The following is a 25,615-nucleotide window of genomic DNA, read 5'->3' on the forward strand; positions in this document are numbered from 1 at the left end:
TGAGAGTCAATTGGCCCTTGTATCAGTGATCAGTGAAGGTGGAGGTTTGATCATTTCAGGGCAATATTTGGAACCATGTAAAACACCTTCAGATGATTAATTTACTCTAACCTAACCATAAATAAGAGAGCTGTGCTGCAGTGTATCCTCAAGGCCGACTTTTTAGTGGTAGTTTTACTCAGTCAATTACCTTTTTTCTCTTTGTCAATTTCATCTCCACCAAGCCATCATACTATGTGGAGGAAAAAAGTAGGGCATGAAAGTCTATCCACACCATTGGGCAGCAGCTGGGAATTTTAGCTTGAAAAGGGCATGCAAATGAGAACACTAATTAGACTTCCATTTAAACATTTTCAAGTGTATGTGTGTGCTTTGCAATCAAAGAGCTATCACTGAGGATAATTCTTATTCAAGAACAAAAGTGTGTCTCACCCTGTAGCATGCCTGCACCATGTCTAAGGTATGTACTGTCTCGTTTCTCAACAAACTCTTTTCACAGGCCTCATTTTTCTGGCACGTCTCTGAACTCTTTCTTGTGATGTAGCCAAGAACCTAGAAACCCACCTTCTGGTAACACTAGTAACATGCTAGGCACTGTGAATATGAAATGAATAAGCCTCAAGGATCACTAAGTTTAAGGCCCCCTGGGAACCCAAGGAGCCCTGCCAAGGAGCTGAAGACCTTCAGAGTCCATGGGGTGATGGACAAGGTTTTACTGGTAATGGACACAAGGACAGAATAGACATTCCTGTTAAAAGACCTAAGGAAAAACAGTGGATACAGCAGGAACAGAAAGACCAGCATCCCTCACTGTGTGCTCACCATGGTGTGTCTGCAAGTACATCATCTCTGAGGAGATGGAATTTCTTGTGCTGCAGCATGCAGAAGAAGGCAGACTCTGGTCATATATCAGCAAGTTTTTAAACAGGAGTCCTGAAGAAAGCTTTGACATCCAGGAAATGAAAAATCTCTACCTCCAAGGTACAGCTGCAACAGCCAACTTACAGTCCTCATGATAGCAACAGGTTTGAATGCAGAGGAAGTGATGGTGGAACCATGCTTAAGGTTATGCCTTTGAAGACTAGCCTTATTCCAAGTTCTCAAGATGATAGCAACCAGGAAGACAAGAGCCAAGACACCTCCCCAGAATGACCAGATTCTGGTTCAAGTTCAGGGGAAGAATGTACTGATAGTTATTTAACATTATGCAATGAATGTGGGCAAGAAAAGGTTGAACCAGGGTCTTTGACTGAAGAACACTTTATGAAGACTGAAGAAAAGGGTATTGATATCAAAGCTAATAAAAACTTCCCAGCACACCTTGCTGCTGACTGTGACAACCCCAGCACAGAGCTGCTATCTCATGAACTGAGGTTTTTCCATGAAGATGATAACTCAGAAATGGTGAGTTCTCCAAGAACATCAGATTCCCTCAGTAGATTTAAAAACAGCCCCACAGAATTATTTATGATAGACAGTATGTATAGCACTAATGAACTCCTGGAACTTGATTTGGGGGAAAAATTGTATAGACTAAAATCAGAACATTTAAAACCAGTCTTCTCTCTTCCAGTTGGAGACAGCATGTCAAGGAGTCTTAATGTTAGCAAAAGTAAGATAGAGTTTAAAGCTCAGGACACCATTAGCAGGGGCTCAAATGACTCGGTCCCATTATTTTTTTTAAAGATACTGATTTTAATGATGTCAGTGGTACCGATGAAGGAAGACCTCATCTTCTTACAAATCTACCTGGTGAATTGGTGCCAACAAAAGAAGCTGCAGCAATGGGACCTACTAAGTTTACACAGACTAATATATACATTATAGAAAGTAAACTTTTGGAAACCGCTAATTTTTTTTTTTGCCTCAGACTTAGTACTGAACAACACCAAGCACATGAAGAAAAAGGAGCAGAGGAATTGAGTGGTCCCTGCCAGCCCAAATCCCATAGCAGAGCAGAGAAACACTATGCCCAGGAGGATCTAGGGATGTTATTTATAGCAGCTGTTGATCACAGTAGTTTGGGAGACATGTCTTTGTTACATACCTCAGATCCTGAGTTACAAGGGCTTGGAATAGTTGGACAAGCACTTGCAAACAATACAGAAGAAATACAGAATACTTCTTATTTCTAACCCTCTCTCTGGTGCTAATGAATTTAGTGTAAACACAGACACTTTAAATACAGAAGTGATTTTGAGCATTTTTTCATGTGCTTTTTAGTTGAAAGCTGACACCTACATGGGTAAAATCTGTGATAAGCTGGAGGCATTCATCCCAAGGTCATTCCATAATAAACAACCTGCATGCTAAAACAAAAAACCAAAAAACCAAAAAAACCCCACAAGTATTGCTGTTTACAGATCAAGATGATGATTTGGCTAAAAAGGAACTAACTTCTTTATTCCAAAGATACTCTGAGACCAAGGGAGAGAGTGGTTTAGCAACTAAAAGGAGACAAGAAAATACACCAGAGTTTTGAGGACCTTGATAAAAAATTAGGACTAAACTTCAGGTTTTATATCCTGGAGGGCTGCATTCAAAGATGGGCAGCTGAAATGGTGGTAGCCCTTGATGCTTTACATAAAGAGGGAATTGTGTGTCGTGATTTGAACCCAAGCAACATCTTATTGAATGATAGAGGACACATTTAGGTAATGGTTTTAACAGGTAGAGTGAGGTTGAAGATTCCTGTGACAGCGATACCATAGAGAGAATGTACTGTGTCCCAGAGGTTGGAGCTATCACAGAAGAAAATGAAGTCTGTGATTGGTGGAGTTTGGGTGCTGTCCTCTTTGAACTTCCCACTGGCAAGACTATGGTTGAGTGCCATCCAGCAGAAATAAATTCTCACATGACCTTGAACATGCCAGAATGTGTTTGTGAAGAGGCTCGCTCACTTATTCAACAGCCCTTGCTGTTCAAGCCTGTGGAGCATCTTGGTACTGGCATTGCTGGGGTTGAAGACATCTGATCTCATCTGTTTTTTTTACCCCCGTGGATTGGGCAGAAGTGATGAGATGAACACGATACAGGGTTACATGCTCACATACTGATCTTTGTGACAGGTGTCTCTGGCACTGAGACAATGGTACCTTTCAGTCATTTATGAAGCACTAAATTCTTTAGAATTCCTTAAAAGACATTTAAGGAAATGGGAGAAGAAAAAGGCTAAACAAGAACAATTTATTTACATTACTATCTGGGAACAATACTGATTTATAATAGTAAGTGGCTGTTATATACAAACCTTTAACCAAGATATGATCATTATTTAATCTGCATTGAGTATTGCGGATGAGTTGTAAACCCAACTGAAAGAAGAGTGCCCTTCAAGATATTTCTCTATTAGGAAGTTCTAAATGTAAGATTAAGTGTTACTAGAATGAAGAAATTTACATGGCAACTAGCTTCTTGTAGTGTTATCTGCTAACTAATACTGGTTTATATGATCAAATTAATATTTGCTGAATAATATACTGAAAATGCTTCATGAATAATGTCATTTATGGAACTTAAAAAGTGAGAAAAAATATATGTATGTCTAATAGGAAACTTGTACCATGATGCTGTATAATTAATATGTCTTCAGTGTGGTCTCATATTGTTTTATACTTTCAGAAATCCTTAAGAAAAGAAAACACTCATGTTGTCAATTTGTACTTTGTTGCTTGATACAGCTTATTTAGAGAAGGTATACATATAAACACTCACTCTTTCTATCTTCAACCTCATTTCCTTTCTCCATCTTTCCATTTCTTGGATACTTTACCTATTCTCTCATATTCCATTCTTCCCACTCCTACTAACACATAAGCAACAATAAAGGGAAGGGAGTAGTTATTTCCCCAAATTGTATCAACCTAGTAAGGACTAAGAAATCATGATATCAAATAACCGTGGTAAAAATTAAAAAAAAACAATTTTTTTTCCATATATAGACAAACATATATTTTTAGAACTAATAGATTCCAGGCCCTGTGCTAGGAGCTTTGGATTTACAGGAGTCAATGTGATGTAAAACCTTATGGAAAATTCATTTATACAAATATTTATAATTTAATAAGTGCTATTGTAAAGAAATGTTCAAATTGTGGTAGCGCCACTGAAACCTTGAGCCTTGTCTGCATAATGCTGTGTCAGGAGGGGTTGCTGGAGGGTATGATGGCTCAGCTGCTGCTTCAAGGGAGAACAGAAATTCCCAGGCGGAGAAGAGAGTAGCAGGCAATGGAGACAGGATGTGCCGGTACCATACCCCCTTTTAATTTTTGACACTCCTTGGTGTCAGGGACCTTTACCTCAAAGAATCAGGAAGTTTTATTGAATAAATGATACCCACTAGACCAGGGGTTCTTAACCCTTTTTTGTTCCATGGATCCTTTTGCCAGTCAGGTGAAAGCCATGGACCCTTTACTAAGTCCATATTATACTGTGTATTATTTAATAAATATATCACACCCACATCAACATATTCCCATAAGAATAATGTTTTCTGAATTGTCAATTCAAGCTTACAGACCTCCTGAAATCTTTCTATGGATGCCTTGGGAGTCCGTGGACCCCTGGTTAAGAACTCCTGCACTAAACCAAGGAGAATAGACAAAGCTCCTCAGCCTAATACAGAAAATGAAGCTTTCACAAGCATTTCATCATTATCTTCTCAATTCAGCCTCATCCCTTCGCTATAATAACTCTCATATGAAAGGAGCAGGTGGGGGTAGTTTCTGATGTTTTCTTGTCCAGAGGCCTTGTCTTCTTTGTTAGGTTTATGATTTACAATAGTTCAGCAAAATGCTCTGACCCTCCCAATTTAGTTTAAATTAACACATCAGTTAATTGTATCTGATACAATTAGAAGGATGGGGAAATAGAAAAAATATTCTAAAGCAACTGTCTGGAATCAAGTACATAGAAAGGAAAGCATTATGCAAAATTTTGGTTATTAAGATATTCTGCCTAGAGGGGATAAAGCTAGATAATGGTAAATGAATGAGAATCAAAAGTTTCCTGTATGTTTTAATATTAAATTACTTTAAGAGGAATATTTGGCCTCTGAAGCTTCACGTCTTCCCAACACTAAGGAATTGAGGCACAAGAAGGCACTAGGTGCTTGGAGGTAAGAGATGGATATGGAGTGTTGGGAGTATAAGTGAGGAGGGGGTGAGAAGGTAGAATGGAAAGCTGGGGCCAAGAAAGTAGACAGGTCCTGATTAGGAAGCTTTGCATATTTTCCTATATAGGTAATAATTTATTCTTTGACACCTAATGAGATTAATAACTTTGTTTATATGACTTTCTGTTTACAAGGCAATTTCCCATTCATTATCTCACATAATCATCACAGCTGTTTGGGAGCTGGACCGGTCACTGCCATAGGTCACATAATCAGAGATGGAGATGGACCTTTCTGAGGGCTGAAAACAATTGGGAAGACAGGCTATGAATAACTTGTTATCTTTGGTCATTGAGATAAAAATTAAGGGGAAGTAGGTAATGAGATTTTTGAACTTGACAAAATTTAATTCTGGGGTTACTGTATCTGAATCGAAGAATTTAGGCCACCAACTTTAAAGGAATGGTTTCTTGCTCAACTGGGGCTTTGATGGTTCATTGGGCATTTCAGTCCCCAGAACTTCAGCTGCAATGGGGACTGAATTGGTTCCCGCAGGGCTTTTCTAAAAGATGCTCCATTCCAGAGCAGTGTGTGAATAGTCAGTATGAGGGATCCCATGGACTTGAGTTATTGCACCCCTCCTCCACCCCTCACCCAACCTTAAAAACACTCCTCAGGGCACAGAGGCCAAGGCCAGGGTCTCTAGAGGAAGGGTCCTTTACTACATCCTCAGAGGGGAGACCTAGTCTTTTTTTCTTTTACTCTTTTTTTTGTGTGGGTTTATAAATTTCTAGTTTGAGACATTAAAGTTGGAGAACTGAGTTGCAAAGTATCACCAAAGTCTGGCACATATGTTGTAGCACTGCCAAAAAAACAAAACAAAACGAAACAAACCACCAAAAAACAAAAACTAAACCAAACCAAAAAAAAAAAAACCCCAACAAACCTGTTTTGTTCTAAAATAACTTTATTTTCTAAGTTTTGTCCTTCCAATAGGATTGTAAGTTACTTGAGGGTGGGGGCCTTTCTTCTGGATCACTTGTTTTTCACATATCACCTCTGACCATTCCAGCCTTTATATTTTGATTTTAGAAGGGCTCAAATAAAACCTTGTGTGCAGTGGAAACAATAGAATGGAACAGTTTAGAGTAGAAGCTCTGGAGGCAGATGGCTTGGCTTTTAAAATTTCAGCCCTAACACTTACTAACTGTGTGATCCTGTGCAAGCAGCAGGACTCCTCTAAGTCTGCCTCAGTTTCCTCAGTTGAAAGGTGAGGATACTATTTGAACCTACCTACTACAATTGCTGTGGAATTTAACAAGTTAATTGCATTTAAAGCCCTTGAAGATCAATAAATGTTGGTGAATAAATCATCACCATCACTCTTATTATCTTCAGTATCATCCTCCTTGGGTTGGTTGCATGATAATGCATTTAGGTATATCTGTAATTTGTAATTAGATGATTTTTAGCCTGGAAAGTGTTTCCTGGTGTCATATTATAGGACTCTGTTCTTGGCTTTATCCTGTATGACATGTAGATAAACTTAGAAAGCATCATTGGCCAGTGTAGAGTAATATAAATGTAAGAGGTTCAGGAAATACAGGATGGATAGAATTAAGATGTAAAAATACCCTTAAAGTTTGAAATGGAAGTTGTCTTAATTTTTCAAGCTGCTATGATAAGTACCACAAAGTGGGTTAGCTTAAAATTAGGGATTTATTCGCTCATAGTTTTGAGGCTTGGAGAAGTCCAAAACTGAGGAGTCAGCAGGGTGATGCTCTCTCTCCAACATCTGTAATGTTCTGGTGCTGGCTGCAGACAATCTTTGGTGTTCCTTGGCTTGTGTCTCTATATGAGGTGACATTGCAATTCCCTTTCCTTTCCCTTCTGAGTTCTGTTGACTTCTGGCTTCTCCCTGTGGCTTTCTCTGACGATGTCTGAATTTCTTTTGCTTATAAAGGACTCTACTTATCTGGATTAAGTCCCACTGTCATTCATTTGGGCCATCCCTTAACTAAAAGAACATCTTCAGGAGATCCTACTTATAATGAGTTTACACCCACAACAATGTGGATTAAGATTAATAACGGGTTTAAGTTGAGGTATTCACTCTACCACAATGGGCTAAAACTACATAGCTAATTTTAGCAGAGAGAAGTATATTCAAATTAAAGATCAAACAGACAAAAATTAAATTGCAGAACTACAGGACTGGAGAGACCTGACTGGGCAGAAGTTTGTATGAAAAGGCCTTTGAGGGTTTTGTTGACCAGAAGCTGAGTCTGAGGTGCTATTCTGAGATTGCTAGCAAATACCACTTTGGATCCATTCATCAAATAGCAGTGTTTGGATTAAAGGTAGTATGTTAGTTAGGGTTCTCTAGGGAAACAAAATCAACGAGAGATATCTGTCAATAGTATGCAATTTTATGAGTCTCTCACGTGACCATGGGGATGTACAAGTCCAGGTTCCACAGGCAGGCTGCAACCAGGAGCTCCAATGAAAGTTCAGTGAAGATTCTTGATGAGTTCTGGGAGATGCTGGCTGTCCAAAAATAGGCTGGGATATTCTCACTCAATGCTGGAATCACTTATCCTTTTAAGGGATTCAACTGATCGGGTTAAGCGTCACTCATTGCTGATGGCAATCTCCCTGATTGAAGTAATTGTAATCAGCTATGATTTACCACTGCAATAAAGTCAATGGTGACTAGAGTCCATAAATGCCCTTGTATTACAGTTAGCCCAATGCTTGCTTGACCAAACAACTGGGCACAATTACCTGGCTGAGGTGACATATTAGCCTAACCATCACATGTCGTAAGAGTTCTGCTATTTCTCTCACCGGCACAGCTATACCTTCAATGTCATGTTTAGGGTCATGTACCTTTGCAGTCACCTTTTAATCATTTCATTAAAAGTTTGACCCCTTCTTAGCTATGAGTAAAAGGAATTGAAGGATGGCAGATTTGGGAATACATCCAACACTGCTTATCATTTGGTGGTAGATGACTCTATGGTGATAAATTTGAGTTAGAGGGAAGACTTTTTATTTCCTTTCTCAAAAGAGAGTTCTACTCACTTTAGGCTTAACCTGAAAAGCCAGCTAAGGCACGTTATTATTATTTTATTATTTTTAAAAATATATTTCTTTATTGAAGTAGATCATTCATAAATGAATATATATAAGCAGTAAGAATACAGTAGTAGTTGTGAACTTACAAAATAAACATGTACAGCATCATACAGGGGTCCCATACATCACCCCTCCCCTGTATATCACTTTATTTTTAAGGGAGTTAAACAAAATTTCTTTTTGAACTTTTACTTCCCATCTTATGTTTTCCCTCCTCACCGTTCCACTCCCTTCCCTTTCAATATGGTGCTTCTCTTCTGTGCTTCTTTCCATTATGTGATCTCACTCTGCCTGCTACTTTAGCCCCTAATCTGATGCCTTTCATGATCCCCATCCTCTCTGTCCCCTCCATTTAGGGATTTCCTCATTGCTGCAGCTAATTTTGTAACTTAATTTTACCTGTGATTTCCCTAGCTAATAACAGCTTGCAATCTTATACCTTTCAGAGTATACATTTGCTTAAGGTATAGTGACATTCAGTACTCTAAACAAAAGGAGATTAGTGGTGAGAATTTGGGAAAATGGAGTAGGGGAGATATCTTTTATTAAGGACCCCATCACCATTGCAGTCAGTGCTCAGTGATTGCAGGATGAGGCTGACAGGGGTTTTTGAGCACCTGTGAGGGTCCCCTTTGGATAAGGTGGGGGATCGGCATGAGAGATTAGAAGTCCATTGAGTGCAGTGGGGACCAGGACAAAAATTTTGGGTTATTGAGATTATTTGACTGTTTATCCCTAGACCAGAAAGGCTGGCTGACATTCAGGATAGACTTATTTTGCTGGGGCGGGGTTGTCTACCAAAGGCAGTGGCTAGAACTTCCAGTCCATTAATGGTGAGTGTTTCAGGTTATGTCATTTGGGAGGAGGAAGAGTGCTGGGAAGTAGAACTTTTCGGGAACAATTAAGCCAGACAATTTAAGCTGCAAAATGAATTGGAGATTGCCAATTATTCTCTGCATTTTTCACACCTATACTGATGCATGGGGATCTCAATTTACATCTGTATGAATCTTACTCTTCAATAGTGAGAAGAACTGGGATACCTATTTTAGTACAATTTTTACTCCAAAGCTTTTATCTCTCCCTTGGAGATCTTCCTTGACTTTTTTTGACTAGAAATAATGTCAGTTATATCATGGGGAGTGATTCACGTAAAATATGTTGATGATTTAATTGAAAGCAATTTTAATAGTGATACCAACCCCGTTGCAATTACTTTAGTTGCTGCAAAGCTGTCACATGACAATGTTTGGAAGCACTAAACAGTGTGTTTTCACAGTTGTATGTCTCCCTTATGCTTCATAGAAGGGAGGCCACAGAAGGAAAGATTCAAGGAAAAAGAAAAAAGACTCATTGTTTGCAGTCAAGCTTTGAAATGCAGTTTTGGAACCCAGGGAAGAAAAGGCATGAGAAGGAGTCAAATATTTCCCCAGCACTTGAGAGAGTGATAAGAGGAGATATGAGAAAAAAAAATCAGTGGCCCCTGGAGGCCTCAAGCCTGGGACAAGGGCAGCATGACCAGGGACCTGGTGAGGACTGATGGATGTCAGCCTTAGCAGATGCATCATGGAGGGATAATGATGTGGTGGGACTCGGGATGAGATACATCTCAGTGATGGTCAGTGTGGATGGACAACACTCAAAAACCAGACACCTCCAGTACCCTGACACTGTGTAGCTCCCCGTCCTGTGCCCCATGCCAGGTGCAACCCTTTAAGAAGGGGGAATTCCTGAACTGACCATGGTTATTCAGAATTGACTAAGATTCTTATTATTTTGTCCCTGATGGAATAAGATTCAGGATAGACAGTAAGTTCAGTTTTAGAAAAATTAAGTTAGATTTTTGCATAGCTGAGCATGGGCATCTGAATTTTAATTTTTTTTACAGTTGACTATTAATGCTTTAGGAAAAGGCACTGAAGGTGAAATATTGAGTGGACTATTTCCCAGTAGGAAAGAACACAAAGTGCAAGTCAGGAGATTTAGACTTTAGTCATGGCTTTGTTACTCTTGACTTTGGGCATATGTTTTTATCTTGTGGGCTTCTCCATATCCATCTGTGGGGCTGGCTTCAATTGGGACTTCCTAACCATTTAGATGAGGTACCTTTTTAGGGCTGAGAAGTTTTTCTAAGGCATCTTGAACCGACATTTGAACCAATAATATTCTGGAGATGGAATAAAATATCTTTGCACAGAAATACTACTAATTTTTAAATGGTTGTAGATCCTATTGTGTTTAATAAGATGTGATTAATTCATTAAAAAACATCACTAAATTTATATTCTATTTTTGTAATTATCTTCTAAAAAATACAAAAATTGTAACTGTTATTTAGACATTATAGAGGAATTCTTTAAATATAAATTTTAGTCCAAAATGTTGGTTTCTGTGGAATGGAAAGATGATCCCTAAAGAACCATTCCAGTTTCCATTGTCTACAATTGTACAATGGGGTTTTTGCTATGAGGGATCAATATTACATAATTATTTTCGAAATGGTTGGTCCCCACACTCTATCTGACAGTGGTGCTAATTGATTTATCTCAACAATGGATATAGTCAATAATAGAAAAGATGCTTTAATTCCTGCACCCAAATAATCTCCTTTCTTTGAATCTAAAAACACCCTCTCCTTTTAGGAGGGTGTAATGGTAAAAGCAAAGGTTTTAAATCTTGCCTTTTCTGCCTGGTAGCTGTGTGATCCTAGCTGAATTACTGAACCTTTCTGAGTTTGTTCAATTCTCTTGAAAATGGTAAAAGTAGTCATCTCAGGGATGTCCTTGAAATGATGAAATGAGATAAAATTTAAGCCCATTATATTGCCTGGCAGAAGGAAGGTACTAAAAAATGTTAGGTCCCCTTTATTCCCTTTGGAAAACCTATTTAATGTGAAAGTGTAAAAAGGTAAGCTAAATTAAAACTGGCTTAAAAACTGTATAATTTAAATCCTGAATTAGTAGCAGCTAAAGTCACGTGTTCACTCTGTATGTTGGTCGGAGCTGGGGGTGGGAATCGCCCCCATTCACCCCAAGTAATGAGCAATGTAGCTGGGCCACCTGGAGGGCAGCTTCTGCCCTGGGTCTTTTCACTGAAGCTCTGAAGTGCTTTCACCTGTTTTCGCCCCTAGCCTTTCTGAGCAAGCAGAGAGGATTGTTTAACACCCCCCTGCAGCTGCTGCTAAGAACGAGAATCCTGGAGGTGCCCTCTGTTGTGAGGTCTTTAAGCAGAGCTTGAATGGAGAAAGGGCGCTTTCCAAATAATTTATTTTGAACACATTCTCATGTTGGTGGGGAGAGGAGGCACAGATGGCTGAATCAAGAGATGTGCCAGTTCTTTCCTCACAGAAGGAGGCAGTGAATCCAGCCTGTGGGAAAATGCATTTCAGGAGAAGGATGAAGGCTAAAAGAACCCAGAAATTGTCTGGTATGTTATGGCCCTCCTGTCCTCTTTCAGAAGAGGCTATTTTGGATAGTAGAGGGGCTTCCCTCAGAGATGATGCTGGCTTCTTATGTATTTGTTGCGTTGTAAACACTGAATGGTAGAGATATTGATTGCTATTGTTTCCTCTGAAACTGTCCAAACAGAAAGAGTGGCTTGGGTGGGGACACATAGTGACTGAGAGACAAAATCCCCCACACCTCCACCGGCAGGAAGCCTCTCTGGATCTACTATTCCTGGCTTCACCTGCTACTCTCCTTCAGCTCTGCTGAGCTGTTGAAGTTGCTGGCGGGATGCCACTCCCTGAAGCTGTCAGGACAAGTTGTTTCAAATTTCCTGATTCTCTCATTTGAAGCAGCATCGTTTTTTTTCTCCCAACTGCTTCATTTACTCAATCCTAAACATTGCTGGACCCCCACCAAGTTAGCTAAGTTCTTTCAGGTTCAAGGAAACAGAAAGGCTCAAGTTATCTAAGGTGAGAGGAGGTTGTTGTGGGCATACACAGGCAAGAAATAAGACAGCAAGTCTTCTTGGGAGCCACACAGGCACCTCAAGGAGCAGAGCAGCCTGATTCAGCAGCAGCTCTAGGTGTCCCCAGTTACTCTTCCTCTTGTTCCCTCACATGCAGCCACATTCCTGAAGGAGCTTGTCCTTCTGCAGTTTCTATAGGGGTTTTTCTCTCGCCTCTGTTAAAGGCCTTCTCTTTCTACTCTTGTCTCTATCTCATGGTTTCTGCTCTCTCATGATCTCTGCTTACCTGCTTCTTTCCCTTTGTGTGCCTCCGACGTCCACATCACCCTCTTGATTTTTGACTTGTTCGGAAGTATTGAAACTCGCCGAGAGAGAATCTCTTTGGTTTAGTTGCACACTAAGTCCTCCCGACTGGCAGGGTTCCCCTGTCAGGCTACTCCAGAGACTTCTGCGGGCCTTTGCCGGCTTGCTTGGCTTAGCCTCTCGCCCTTGGCCGTGAGAGTGGGTCTCATGGGATACAGCATGGCAACCTATGCGGAAATCATCTCCCATGGCTGCTTTTCTTAGACGGTGGCTGTGGACACGTAGGTGTGGTCTGCTTTCACAGTGGTGATGTGACTGGGACTGCTGAGAGAAAAAGTCATAGTGCCTTCTGGGTGCATTCTTAGTTGTGCTGGGTGCTTCACCCATGGAATGCAAACTGCCTGGCCTGAGTAGATCTGATTCCATGATTCTCCTGTCACAGAGAAGTTCTCACAGAGCCACCAGTATTTTCTGAGGCTACTGGTATATTAAAAAATTAAGAAATGCATAGAGAGTTACAGATATTGCAATATAAATACTTACACATAAGTGCATTTAAACCTTTGGCTAGTCATAAGATAATAGCAATATTTATAAAAATATTCCTTATTGGCAGTCCAGTGAGGGCACACAAGCTTATAAAGTTATATAATGACAGTCTTCTTGATTCTATCCTGTCACTGTATCTTTGTGACTGTGTGCCTAACCTCACTTGGGGATAAAGTCGAATCTCTAAAATTCAGCTGCTCTGTAACTGTGGCTCCAATCCAAATGGTGCTGCTAACTACTTCAGTTTTACTCCCTTTTTATTCCTTGAAAGGATTGGAGGCAGAGATACAGGCCCATAAGGAGTTTATTAAATCTATTGTTCTGCGCAGTAAAAGTACATAAGTCAAGTAGCTTGCATCCCATCTAAAAATTCCCTTTGACTTAACAGGGAATCATTAAGTAACATTCTGGGCCTAACACGGAGCCCCTTGAAGACTAAGGAACTAGACTATGATGAAGGCAGAGCGTTGCTTCTGAGAGGCTCCCTGGTAGATCAACTCCTTGGTCAGAGTCCCTGTGCCTTGCTGGTGAGCACTTTATTTCTCAGCTTGGGGTCACAGGTGTCTGTGTGGTTCTGCCCACATGCCTTCAACACCCATGGCCCTCCTCTTTGTGTATGGATTCTACAATTCCTCACCGCCTTATAAACGTGATGGTTTTCACGTTGCTTTCTGAAACACTGGCTCTTCAGCATTCCTGCTGCTCCCCCAGTATTGCTTCAACTTTAGGTGGCCTCACCTAAGTGTAAAGAGCTCTTTAAAAACCTTTACTTCCATAATTTACTTATTAGCTTTTTAAAAGTTCACACCCTAACCTCAGTCTTGGGAGCAAGATGACTTCTGAGGAGTTCACAAGGAGTTGATTTCTTGAGATCTGGGTGATCTTTGGCAATAGGAGCTGTTTATTTATCCGGCTGCACTGATCCAAAAAAATTGGTGTATTTAGTTGTTTTATTTGTGGAATACTGGAATTAATGCAGATGCTTCTGGTTCAAGAAGAGGCTGGTTTTTGTTTATTTTGGAAATAGTCACCTTTGATATGATAGGAAATTAGAAGCCGAAAGGCCCTTCTTTTATCCTTCCTTTGTCATCTTTGTGCGATTCGAAGGCTTGGATTCTATTCTTTTTTTGTTTTGGATTTTTAAAAAGATTTATTTTATTTATTCTCCCCACCCCCCCATTGTTTGAGCTTCCTGTCTGTCCTCTTGTGTCTGTTCGCTGTCAACTTGTTTTCTTTTATATATTTTAAAGATACTTAGATTATATAAACATTACATAAAAAATATAGGGATTCCCGTATGCCCTGCTCCCTATACCTCCCATATTTTGCCCCTGAACAACATCCTTCATTACTGTGGTACAGTCATTTCAATTGATAAATGCATTTTGGGGCATTGCCACAGATGGTGGATTATAGTTTACATTGTGGTTTACACTCTCTCCCACACAATTCTTTAGGTGATGAGAAGATATATAACGGCCTACATCTGTCACTGCAAGGCCATTCAGGACGATTCTCAAGTCCTGAAAACGGCCCTGTATTACACCTGTTTTTTCCTCTCCTTGCCCTCAGAGCCTCCAGTGGCCACTGTCTCCACATCAGTGGGATTCTATTCTTGGTTTTTTAAAGAGACTTATCTTGATTTTACAAATTTAGGACTCTTGGGATATAAAGCCAAAATGGAGCTTGGGAATCATGATTTTTGGTTTCCAGCTTTTTCCTTATTAGAAATTCCCATTGCTACCCAGGACTCTATGGTTTGAATGTTTAAACACTTTCAAAAATTCATTAAAAGACATTCGTCCAAAGACATAGAGTTGCCAATCTAACTTGTTATCAAGCTATGGAATAGTTAAACACGAAGAAACTTTATGTCCTATTGACTGGTAAGGTCTGATGACAAATACATTATAAAATTTTATTAATTAGTTCAAAATAAGGAAACTATGAAAAAATATCCAAGGTCTCCAGAGTCTCTAATTTTATGAACCACTGATATAGTTTGTTCAACCATTTCATACATGATTAACTTGAGATCTCAAAAATTTAAATAATTTTATCAAAGATCATATAGCTGTTTTCCTTTCAAAACCAATAGGAGGGATGCCACTAATATGCAGCAATTATAGCTCTAGTAGTTATATGGTTGGCTTGTATCTAGGGTTTGGAAGACTCACACTGAACTGGAAAAAAAAGTAAATCTGGGTTTCTCTATTTCTCTCTCTCATCTCTTATATATTTTGTTATTTTACTGTCAGTATATGCACTTACATTTTACCTTGATATTGGCTTCTTCCCAGGAATAGGAAAAGAGAACAGGAAATAAGGTAGGTGCTGAAAGTTCAGCAGCCCAGGCAAAGGAATGTGAAGGAAGGTGAAACGCAGATTAAGGAATGAGAAGTCAGCCAATCAGCTGTCCTGTCCCTCTTGGTCTCTCCCTCCAGGGCTGCATGGCCTCCTGTTTCTGCCTCTCTTGGGCCTTCTGCTTCATCTCTTTCTTTCTGCAGACCACCTTTCCCTGCTCACAGTACATCGAACAAAAGGTGACTGCGCCTCAGGTCAGGTGCCGTGCAGAGAATGATTAGAGCTCCTGGATTCCCAGGAGAGAGAATCTGATTGGTTTTCTTGGGTCAGGTGGCTGTAATGTTCCTGGAAAGATCTCAGAGAGAGGGGATTGTGGGTTGTTCTGTCACCCCAAAGTTGTCTGTGTCTTAGGCCAGTGCTTTGCAGTTCATGGTGTGCTTTTTCCAACCATTAACTGATTTAATTCTCACAACAAATCTGAGAGTGGATATTACCCATGCCTGCATTATATACAATGAGAGAATGGAGATGCAGAGGGATTAGATAGCTTGCCCAAGCTTTGGACTCAAACTCAGAAGTTTTGACTTTTCAGTAGAAATCATTCTTTCACTGATTGTTTTGGCAAAATTAAAGCAGAAAACTACTATGGCTAATTAACCTTCTTGTATTTTTCATTGAATTCATTGTTACTCAAAGGAGTAAACAAAGCCATTGGCTAATTCATTGTTAACTGTACAACCTTACAAGATGTGAGGCAGGAGTTTAGAAAGGGAAAAATTGTAGTCAGTCAGATGGTTGTTTTGTCTCTCAGTAAGGACAATAAAATGTTAAATGAATGAAGGCAAACCTTTTCCTTTACAGTAATAAAACAATGTTTTTTTTTTTGTTTTGTTTTTTTTAAATTAATGATTCACACATGGTTATATTTAAGTCAGATACACAAGGCTAGAAAAAGTACCTTCAACATAGAATATGATTTAAACACCAAAAAAGAAAAAAAGACCAAAAATGAAGAAAGGATTCCTCCTCATGTAACTTTTAACTACTAAAGTATATAGCAACAAAAAAGCAAATGTAAAATATTTCATTTTCACCTCAAAAGAAGTTATTCAGAAATAAAATTCACTAAACAAGATATAATGATATCAAGATTATAAATATGGAGTATTCAGACTGATCTTTCAGTTCAGATGAGAAGAAAACACTTTTCTTATGGCAGGGCAGGGCAGGCGGAGACCTTCCAAACATAATTTATATCTCATTAACCTTACAAACATCTCTCAACTTCACCACTTAGAACCATAAACCTTCCTGACATCTCTCATTTTCTACTTCTCCAAAAATAATTTTAGCCCCTTAATTTTCAAGTATCATTGTAAATCTGTTAGTTCATCCTAATTCTGCAGACCCTATTAAAAAGAACCTAAAATAACAATTTTCTTCTCACAATTAATTATTCAAATTTGGGACATTAAAGGCAAAAAATCAACTAGAAATAAGAACATTTGTTAACATATATGGTTTTATGTACTAGGGAGACCGTACAAGCTCATTCTTATTTTTATCTGACTCCTAAGACAGTAAATTCAGAAAATTAAAATGAGTAATAGATTTAAAGCACTTAAAAAATTGTGTCTATTTTAAATAGATGGGAGAGTTAAGAAAATGACTGAAATTACATGATTGGAAATGTTTACTGTGAAACAGTACAAAATTGATGCTGCCTAAAAGAGTAAAAAATCTTATAACTGATATTAAACATCTTAAGTAATTTGGAAATATCCTAAAGTTGAATTGGAACTCTCAAGGAACAACAAAACAATGCTTTCAAGCATGTACATATATTAAATAACAAATAAGCAAACCCTAAGTCAGTACAGTACATTAATGACTAATACTTAAATATTTTTGATGTATTAAGAAGGAAAAAAATGTTGACTGCCATTGATGTAAAAGCATTTCAACAATTTACATAAAATGTTAATGAACAATTTTTTAAAAAGATGTCCTAAGAAGACCAAGCCACAATAAGTTAGTGTTTTCCATAATACATGCTGTTATTTGATCCCGTATCTATACACCGTTACTGTCTTAATTCCTAAATGTTGTGACAGCATATTTAATAATTGAGGTACATTAGTTTACATCTTTTTATAGGTATTCTTAGTGAGTTAATTTTTCTTTTCCAGTTTTTCATCTTCTTCACCTCCTCCAAAGAAAAGCAAAGGAAACATTCCTAGAATGCAGCCAATAGCCACCCCAACAGCTTTGCCCAAATGTGCACTAACACGTGTTTGCCACATATCAACTTGCTTTGGTGTGAGATCAGGAATTGATAGGCCTAATCTAGAAGCCAAAGCTTCAACATAGCCTGCAAGTCCAAGTCCAGCTAAATCTGACACAAGATTTCCCAAAGCAGCAGCTGCCATAGTGGAAATTCCCAAAATAATTCCAATAGACATCTCAATTTGGGTTCCTGCAACAATCATAATTGCATTGTCCAAAAAACCAAACCCTATGAAAGGTATCGCATTGTGGATGAATACATATCTCAGCTGTCCTGGGGTAGGTGGTGGAGCTTCCAATTTTTCCTGGGCGATGGCTATGGACTCGAAGCGGTGCAGCTCCTTGAGCAGGCAGCTCCTCTCGGTGGAGTGCAGGCTGTAGATGAAGCTGCACGCGCCCTGCGCCGTGTTCAGCGCCACTTGTGAATGCAGATGTAAAAACCCTTAACAAAAATAAGCCTCCAATTGCACTTTTTATACACCACAATCAAGTGGGTTTTATCACAGGTATGCAAGGGTAGTTCAAATAAAAAAATTAATTAATATATATACACATTAACAAAATGAAGGGAGAACAGATTATCATCTCCATTGACAAAGAAAAGGCATTTGACAAAACCCAGCATCTGATCTTGATAAAATACTTAGAAACATAGGAATAGAAGGAAGCATACTCAACAAACCTACAGCTAACATTGTACTTCGTGGTGAAAGATTGAAAGCTTTCCCTCTAAGATCAGGAGCAAGAAAAAGATTCCCACTGTCACCACTGCTATTCAACATTTTACTGGAACTTCTATCCAGAGAAACTAGGTGAGAAAAACAAATAATAGGCATCTAACTTGGAAAGGAAGAAGTAAAATTTTCATTATTTGTAGATGACATGATCTTTTATATAGAAAGCCCCTAAAACAATAACAACAAAGCTACTAGAGCTAATAAACAAATTCAGCAAAGTGGTGGGGTACAAGATCCACATGCCAAAATCAGTAGTGTTTCTATACCTGTATATTAGTATACTGTAGGAAATCAAGTATTCTGAGGAGAAAATTAAGGGAAAAAATTCCATTTACAATAGCAACTAAAATAATCAAATATCTAGGAATAAATTTAACCAAGGATGTAAAAGACTCGTATGCAGAAAACTACAAAACATTGCTAAAAGAAATCAAAGAAGACCTACATAAATGGAAGTACAGTCCATGTTCATGGATTGGAAGACTAAATATCATTAAGTTGTCAATTCTATCCCAAATGATTTACAGATTCAACACAATCCCTATAGAAATTCCAATGACCTTCTTTGTAAAAATGGAAAAGGCAATTACCAAATTTATTTTGAAAGGTAAGGGACCCTAAATAGAAGAAAAAAACTTGAAAAGAAGAACAAAATTGGAGGACTCATACTTTCTGATTTTAAAACATATTACAAACCTATAGTGGTGAAACAAGCATGTTATTGGCACATGGATAGACATATTGACCGCAATAGTAAGCCAAAGGGGTGCTGATGCAAAATACCAGAAATTGGTTGGTTTTTATAAAGGGTATTTATTTGGGGTAGGAGCTTACAGATACCAGTCTATAAAGCATAAGTTACTTCCCTCACCAAAGTCTATTTTCACATGTTGGAGCAAGATGGCTGCTGACATCTGCAGGGGTTCAGGCTTCCTGGGTTCCTCTGGGCTCAGCTCCTCTGTTTTCTCCATAAAGTCAGCTGTAGACTCTGAGGCTCTCTAAGCTTTGCCTGTCTCCACAAGGTCAGCTCTAGACTATCAGGCAAATGGCTCTGTCTCTTTTCCTGGGGCTCCAGCTCAAGACTTCAGCATTAAACTTCAACATCAAAACTTCCACATTAAGAACCTCTTCCACCCTGGGAAGTGGACTTGGCCCAATGGATAGGGTGTCTGCCTACCACATGGGAGGTCCACGGTTCAAACCCTGGGCTTCCTTGACCTGTGTGCAGCTGGCCCATGCGCAGTGCTGATGCATGCAAGGAGTGTCGTGCCACAAAGGGGTGTCCCCCACGTAGGGGAGCCCGATGTGCAAGGAGTGCACCTCATAAGGCGAAAAAAAGTGCAGCATGCCCAAGAATGGTGCGGCACACACGGAGAGCTGACACACAAGATGACGCAACAAAAAGAAACACAGATTCCTGGTGCCACTGATAAGGATAGAAGTGGTCACAGAAGAACACACAGCGAATGGACACAGAGAGCAGACAACTGGGGTGGGGGGGTAAGGGGAGAGGAATACATAAAAAATAAATTAAAAAAAGATAAAAATAAAGAACCCCCCAACTCTGTCATTTGCCATGCCTTTTATCTGTGAGTTCCCACTTGCTAAGGGGTGGGGCCTCAACACCCTAATGACATGGCCCAATCAAAGCCCTAATCATAACTCAATCATGCCCAGATACAGACTAGATTACAAACATAATCCAGTATCTATTTTTGGAATTCATAACCATATCAAACTGCTACATTGACCAATGAAATAGAATTGAGAGTTCAGAAATAGACCCTCACATCTATGGCTAATTGACTTTTGACATGTCTGCCAAATCCATTAGATTGGGAAAGTATAGTCTCTTCAACAAATGATGCTCAGAGAGTTGGATATCCAGATGCAAAAGAGTGAAAGAGGACCCCTATCTCATGCTATATACAAAAACTAACTCAAAATGGATCAAAGGCCTAAATATAGGTCTCTAAAACTAGAAGAAAATGCAGGGAATCATCTTCCAGATCTTGTGATGGCAATGGTTTCTTGGACTTTACACTTAGAGCACAAGTAACGAAAGAAAAAAAATAGATAAATGGGACCTCCTTAAAATTACAAACTTTTAAGCATCAAAATATTTTGTCACAAAAGTAAAAAGACAACCTACTCAATGGGAAAAATATTTGGAAACCCCATATCTAATAAGGTTTTAATATATGGAATATATAAAGAAATCATACAACTTGGCAATAAAAAGCCTAACAACCCAAGTAAAAATAGGGCAAAAGCTATGAATAGACATTCTCCAGAGAGAATGTATAAATGGCTACAAAGCTCATGAAACAATGCTCAACATCACTAGTTATTAGGGAAATGCAAGTCAAAACCACAATGAGATATCATTTCACGTCCACTAGTATGGATACTATTAAAAAAACAGAAAATTACAAGTGTTGTGTGGAGAAATAGAAACACTCATTCATTACTGGTGGCAATGTCAAATGGTGCAACTGCTGCGAAAGATAGGTTGGCAGTTCCTCAAGAACTTAAATATAGAATTACCATATGACCCAGTAATACCGCTGCTTGGTTATAGCCAGAAGAATTGAAAGTCAGGACTCAAACAGATATTGCACACTGATGTTCATAGTGGCATTATTCACAATTGCTAAAAGATGGAAGCAACCCAAGTGTCCATAGACTGATGAATGGATAAACAAAACGTGATGTATACATACAATAGAAATTATTCAGCTGTAAAAAGCCATGATGTGTGTGACAACATGGATAAATCTTGAGGGACATTATGCTGAATGAAATAAGTCATATACAAAAGAAAAGTATTGTGTGATTTCATTGATATGAACTAATTTTTACAAGCAAAGTCATAGAGTTAGAATTTAGAATATAGACTACAAGAGGATAGATTGGGGTTAGTGAATGAGGAGTTGATGCTTTATTTGTACAGAATTTCTACTTAGGTTGAATGTAAAAGTTTGAAAATGAATGGTAGTAATAGTAGCACATTATTGTGAGTGTAATTAATGGTACTGAATTATGTATGTGATTGTGATTGAAAGGGAAAATTTTGGGTCATGCATGTTACTAGAAGGAAAATTAGAAGACAAATATAGGGCTATTTAACACAGTGACCCCTGTTGTGGATGATGGACTGGGGTTAATAATACAAGTTCAAGAATGTTCTTTCATGAATGATAACAAATGTATGACACTAATACAAGGTATTAATAATGGGATGGTATATGAGGAAAAGTATACCTCATGTAAGCTATGGACTATAGTTAATAGTATAATTTTTAATTTAGCATTCTTTCATCAATTGTAACAACAGTACCACACTAATGCAAAGTGTCAAAAATAGGAGGGTATATGGGAACATTGTATTTTTCCATGACTTTTCTGTAAACTTGCAACATCTCTAATTAAAAAAAAGTAAATCTTCATGTGAGGACTGCACAATAAACATGCCTGACATGTTGCTGAATGGCATCTATGTACTACCTTGATAGTTTACTTTGAGCTTATTCCAGTTCTCCCCAGGCCACCCACTGGCTTAACAGAATTGAGAACTTGAAACACTGGGTGCTTAATAGGAAGATCAACCCTTCACGTGGGCCAAAAGGAAAAGGTGGAAATGGTACCAGTTGCTGAATTCTCTCCTTCCCTTTCTAGTATAGAAAATTCTTTCTCTTCATTTTTTCTATGATGGGATATGGCTAGGGAGACCATATAATTTATCATCTAAACTGAGAGGCTTTGGAAAATGAGAGTGGTAAAAATCATTAAAATTACATTCTTTTAAAAATATTCTCTGACCATAAAATTGTTATAATTTTTTGGAGAATCTATAAAATAGAACCATTCAAAAGCTATTTTCATAATTTTCTTTCCAAAGTAAAATTCCTTTAAAACTAAAAATAATATACCAAGCAATATTTTAAAAACCCTCTTTAAATCAGTTATTCAAATATTTAAAAACAATATAAGCAGTCTATTCCTGGTACAATTTCTTAGCTAAATCTGTCTCTAATACTTTGTTACTGGAGTATTTTTGAGGAATGTTTTTGTTTTCCAAAATGGTCTTATTATTTTTTATCTTGTTGTGATCCTCTTATTGGCCTTACTATTTTTTTTTCAGAAATTGCCTGCAATTTTCTTCAAAGTTACATTTTATTGTTAATAAATTTGAAATTGTTGATAACTTCAATTGGCCTTTCATGGTATATTATATTTTTCATTAAGAAAATAAAATATTGAAGTACCTGATTAAACAAGAGCAATTGAGTTAAATGCAGGACATTCTCGATGTAATTTTTTTTTTAAAGATTTATTTATTTATTTCTCTCTCCCTACCCCTCCGCCTGGTTATCTGTTTTCTGTGTCTATTTGCTGCGTGTTCTTTCTTTGTCCACTTCTGTTGTTGTCAGTCGCACAGGAATCTGTGTTTCTTTTTGTTGTGTCATCTTGCTGCGTCAGTTCTTCGTGTGTGCAGCGCCATTCCTGGGCAGGCTGCACTTTCTTTTGCGCTGGGCGGCTCTCCTTATGGGTGCACTCCTTGTGTGTGGGGCTCCCCTACGCGGGGACACCCCTGCGTGGCATGGCAATCCTTGCGTGCATCAGCACTGCGCATGGGCCAGCTCCACACGGGTCATGGAGGCCCGGGGCTTGAACCGCGGACCTCCCATGTGGTAGATGGACGCCCTAACCACTGGGCCAAGTCTGCTTCCCTCAATGTAATTTTTATTTTGGTATTGAAATGTGTAAAAAGTTTATCCTAAATATCTTCCAGCCTAAAATGTTCAGCATAAATATACTTTTTGATCTCCATTCAGAACACCTTTCTCCAACAAGTACAAGACAAAAGCTTGTCAATAAGTTGTCTCTATGATCCATTTTATTGTTTCACCAAATTTAAATGTGGCAAAAACAATAGGGTTTATCAAGTTTTCAAGTATATTAGAGAATAAAAATTTGTTGAATTAGAAATACAAGTGCCATCCAGATATTCTTCCTATAAGATAGCATATGCCAAAAGACTAATGTAGAATTTCACAATTAAGGCATGGCTTCCATTTGAGCTCAGCTAATTTCATTTTCTTAAAGGAAAAAACTTTTAATGTCTTCCTGTTTGCAGGCTCTGTTTTTAATTATGGAATTTGTAAAAGCTTCGAAAGCTGAGGATTTCTGGTGTTCTATTTAAGTTTTTGATTGAAGATCTTTAACTGATTTTGAACAAAATGTTAATTATAGAGGACCCATTTACAAAAATGTTCAATTACCATGTAGTATATTTTGGTTGAATTACAAATGGTTTGACAAAGGCTTAAAACTTTCTAAAATCCAACTGATGGTGAGTAGCAAAGAAAAAGTGTATATTGCCATGATGAAGTTTATTTGTTTTGTTTGCAGTCAACATTAATTTCATCACCAAATATTTGGTAGTTCGGTTACCCTCTCTATATAAAAGAGAAGCAATACAGTTTCTATTTTGTTGGGTAGAATCATAGCTTATTTGGAAGCAATTATGAATTATGTGTGCAGCACAACTAATTCAATGAGCATTTCTGCTCCATAGGTTTCTTAATTTAGTAAAAACATTGTTTTTGTCATGCTGTGCTCTACCAATGTGTATATTCATATTATACCTGCAAAAATGTTTTTTTTTCCACAAATGAACTTTCTAACTGAATTTATAATAATATTTGCAAGAATGTCAGATGTTTCACCTTCAACAGAAGGAACTATCCCCCGAGCTTTACTTTGATTCCATAAATTGGATGGAAAAAAAGGAACCATTAATAGAATTCAGGTGATTGATTTTTTATTTGAAGCACCTGATGACACTGATGTAAAGCTAGTTTCATCTGTTTGCAAAGCTTTTCTTTTGCTAACAGAGCTCACACACGGACAGCTATTGCTTCTTTTCAAATATGCACAAGAAAACTTGAAAGAGAAGATGGAAAACCTTAATTTAAATGGGTTTTTATTTTAAAAAGTCATGCTTTACATAGTGATATGTAAATGTACTTTCTGCAGCTGCATTTGTTAAATCATCTTTGGGTAAAATCCTCTTAAGAATGCCAGAAACTTTTGAAGAGAGTTTATATGTGCGACAGCAGGACTGCTAAGACTGTTTTTCACATATATTTCTCATACCTCCAACCTATAATTTCTCACATTTCCCACAGAGCCCTCCTCCTTGAGGCTGGGCAGCTTTGTGCAGCCTGTGGGCCTCAGTACAGGTCTTGGGGCGACGGGCTTGTCCACCCACTGGATGACCAGCGTGGGCGGCAGTTTGCAGAGCTCCTCCCCCATGCCTGTGGCTGGAAGCAAGTATCAGTCTCTGGTTGCTAGTGTGAGAGCACGCTTTGTTTTCATCAGAAGGGCTCTGCCTGTGACCTGAAATGCGACTGTCTAGATAGAAAAAGAGAAGAGCTATTGCTGGGCATCTTTCAGATTTAACCAAAATATTAAAAATAGTTATGAATTGTTTTATCTACAGTCTAAATCTTCATTCAGATTTTCCCATGTGAGAGTGAGAGCTCTTCTCACTGCACATTCATCTCACATACTACACCAGACCAAGGCAGGCCATGTGAATAAAAAGTGGAAATCTATCAAACCCATTTCAGCTTAAAAACAGTACAGCTATTAATAATGATACTTTTGTAATAAGCTAAAAACTCTGGGACAAATGTTAAATCAAACTGGATGCTTTATGTGTGGGAAACACAGATAAACTGGGAAATGTCCCAGGGAAGTGGTTGTATGTGCTCCCTAGATGTAACAGATGTTGTCAATGGCTCATTGCATGACTGTAGGTCCCTATCATCTTAATTTGAACCTGGGAAAGCCCTGGGAGTAGAGCTGTGCTCAGGGCACTGTCCTAATAGGATAAAGGCAAACCCTACACAATCGTTCCAGTCTGGGACATGGGCTGAGACTGTTTATCGTCACCCCTGCCAGTAGGTGCTGGTAAATATTTAACAACCTGCTGGGAAGTGGGGAGGAGAGGGAGAGGTGGCAAAAGGAGGGAAGCCTTGATTCGTAGTGGTTGCTGATTTCTGAGGTGTAAATCCTCCCACCAAGACCGATTTCAAACTACCAAATTGACAGTTGCTAAATTTGGAGCTGGGAAGAGATGTGCATAACTGACCAATTCACCACTACCAATTGTCTCCCCAAATTCCTGTCCAATAGAGCCGAATAAGCTGCTCACTAGTCTCTCTTTCCCAGTTATATCAGAACTAGCGCTTTTTTCTCACGT

General features: G+C 38.5%; 2 pseudogenes; one reads left to right on the plus strand and one right to left on the minus strand.

The window, feature by feature from the left end:
* Positions 1-628: 628 nt before the first annotated feature.
* Positions 629-3,024, plus strand: LOC101423830 (ribosomal protein S6 kinase delta-1-like; annotated as a pseudogene).
* A 14,135-nt stretch (positions 3,025-17,159) lies between these two features.
* Positions 17,160-24,663, minus strand: LOC139439083 (transmembrane protein 65 pseudogene; annotated as a pseudogene).
* Between the last annotated feature and the right edge of the window lie 952 nt (positions 24,664-25,615).

Source organism: Dasypus novemcinctus, chromosome 6 (genome assembly GCF_030445035.2).
Source record: "Dasypus novemcinctus isolate mDasNov1 chromosome 6, mDasNov1.1.hap2, whole genome shotgun sequence".
NCBI lineage: Eukaryota > Metazoa > Chordata > Mammalia > Cingulata > Dasypodidae > Dasypus > Dasypus novemcinctus.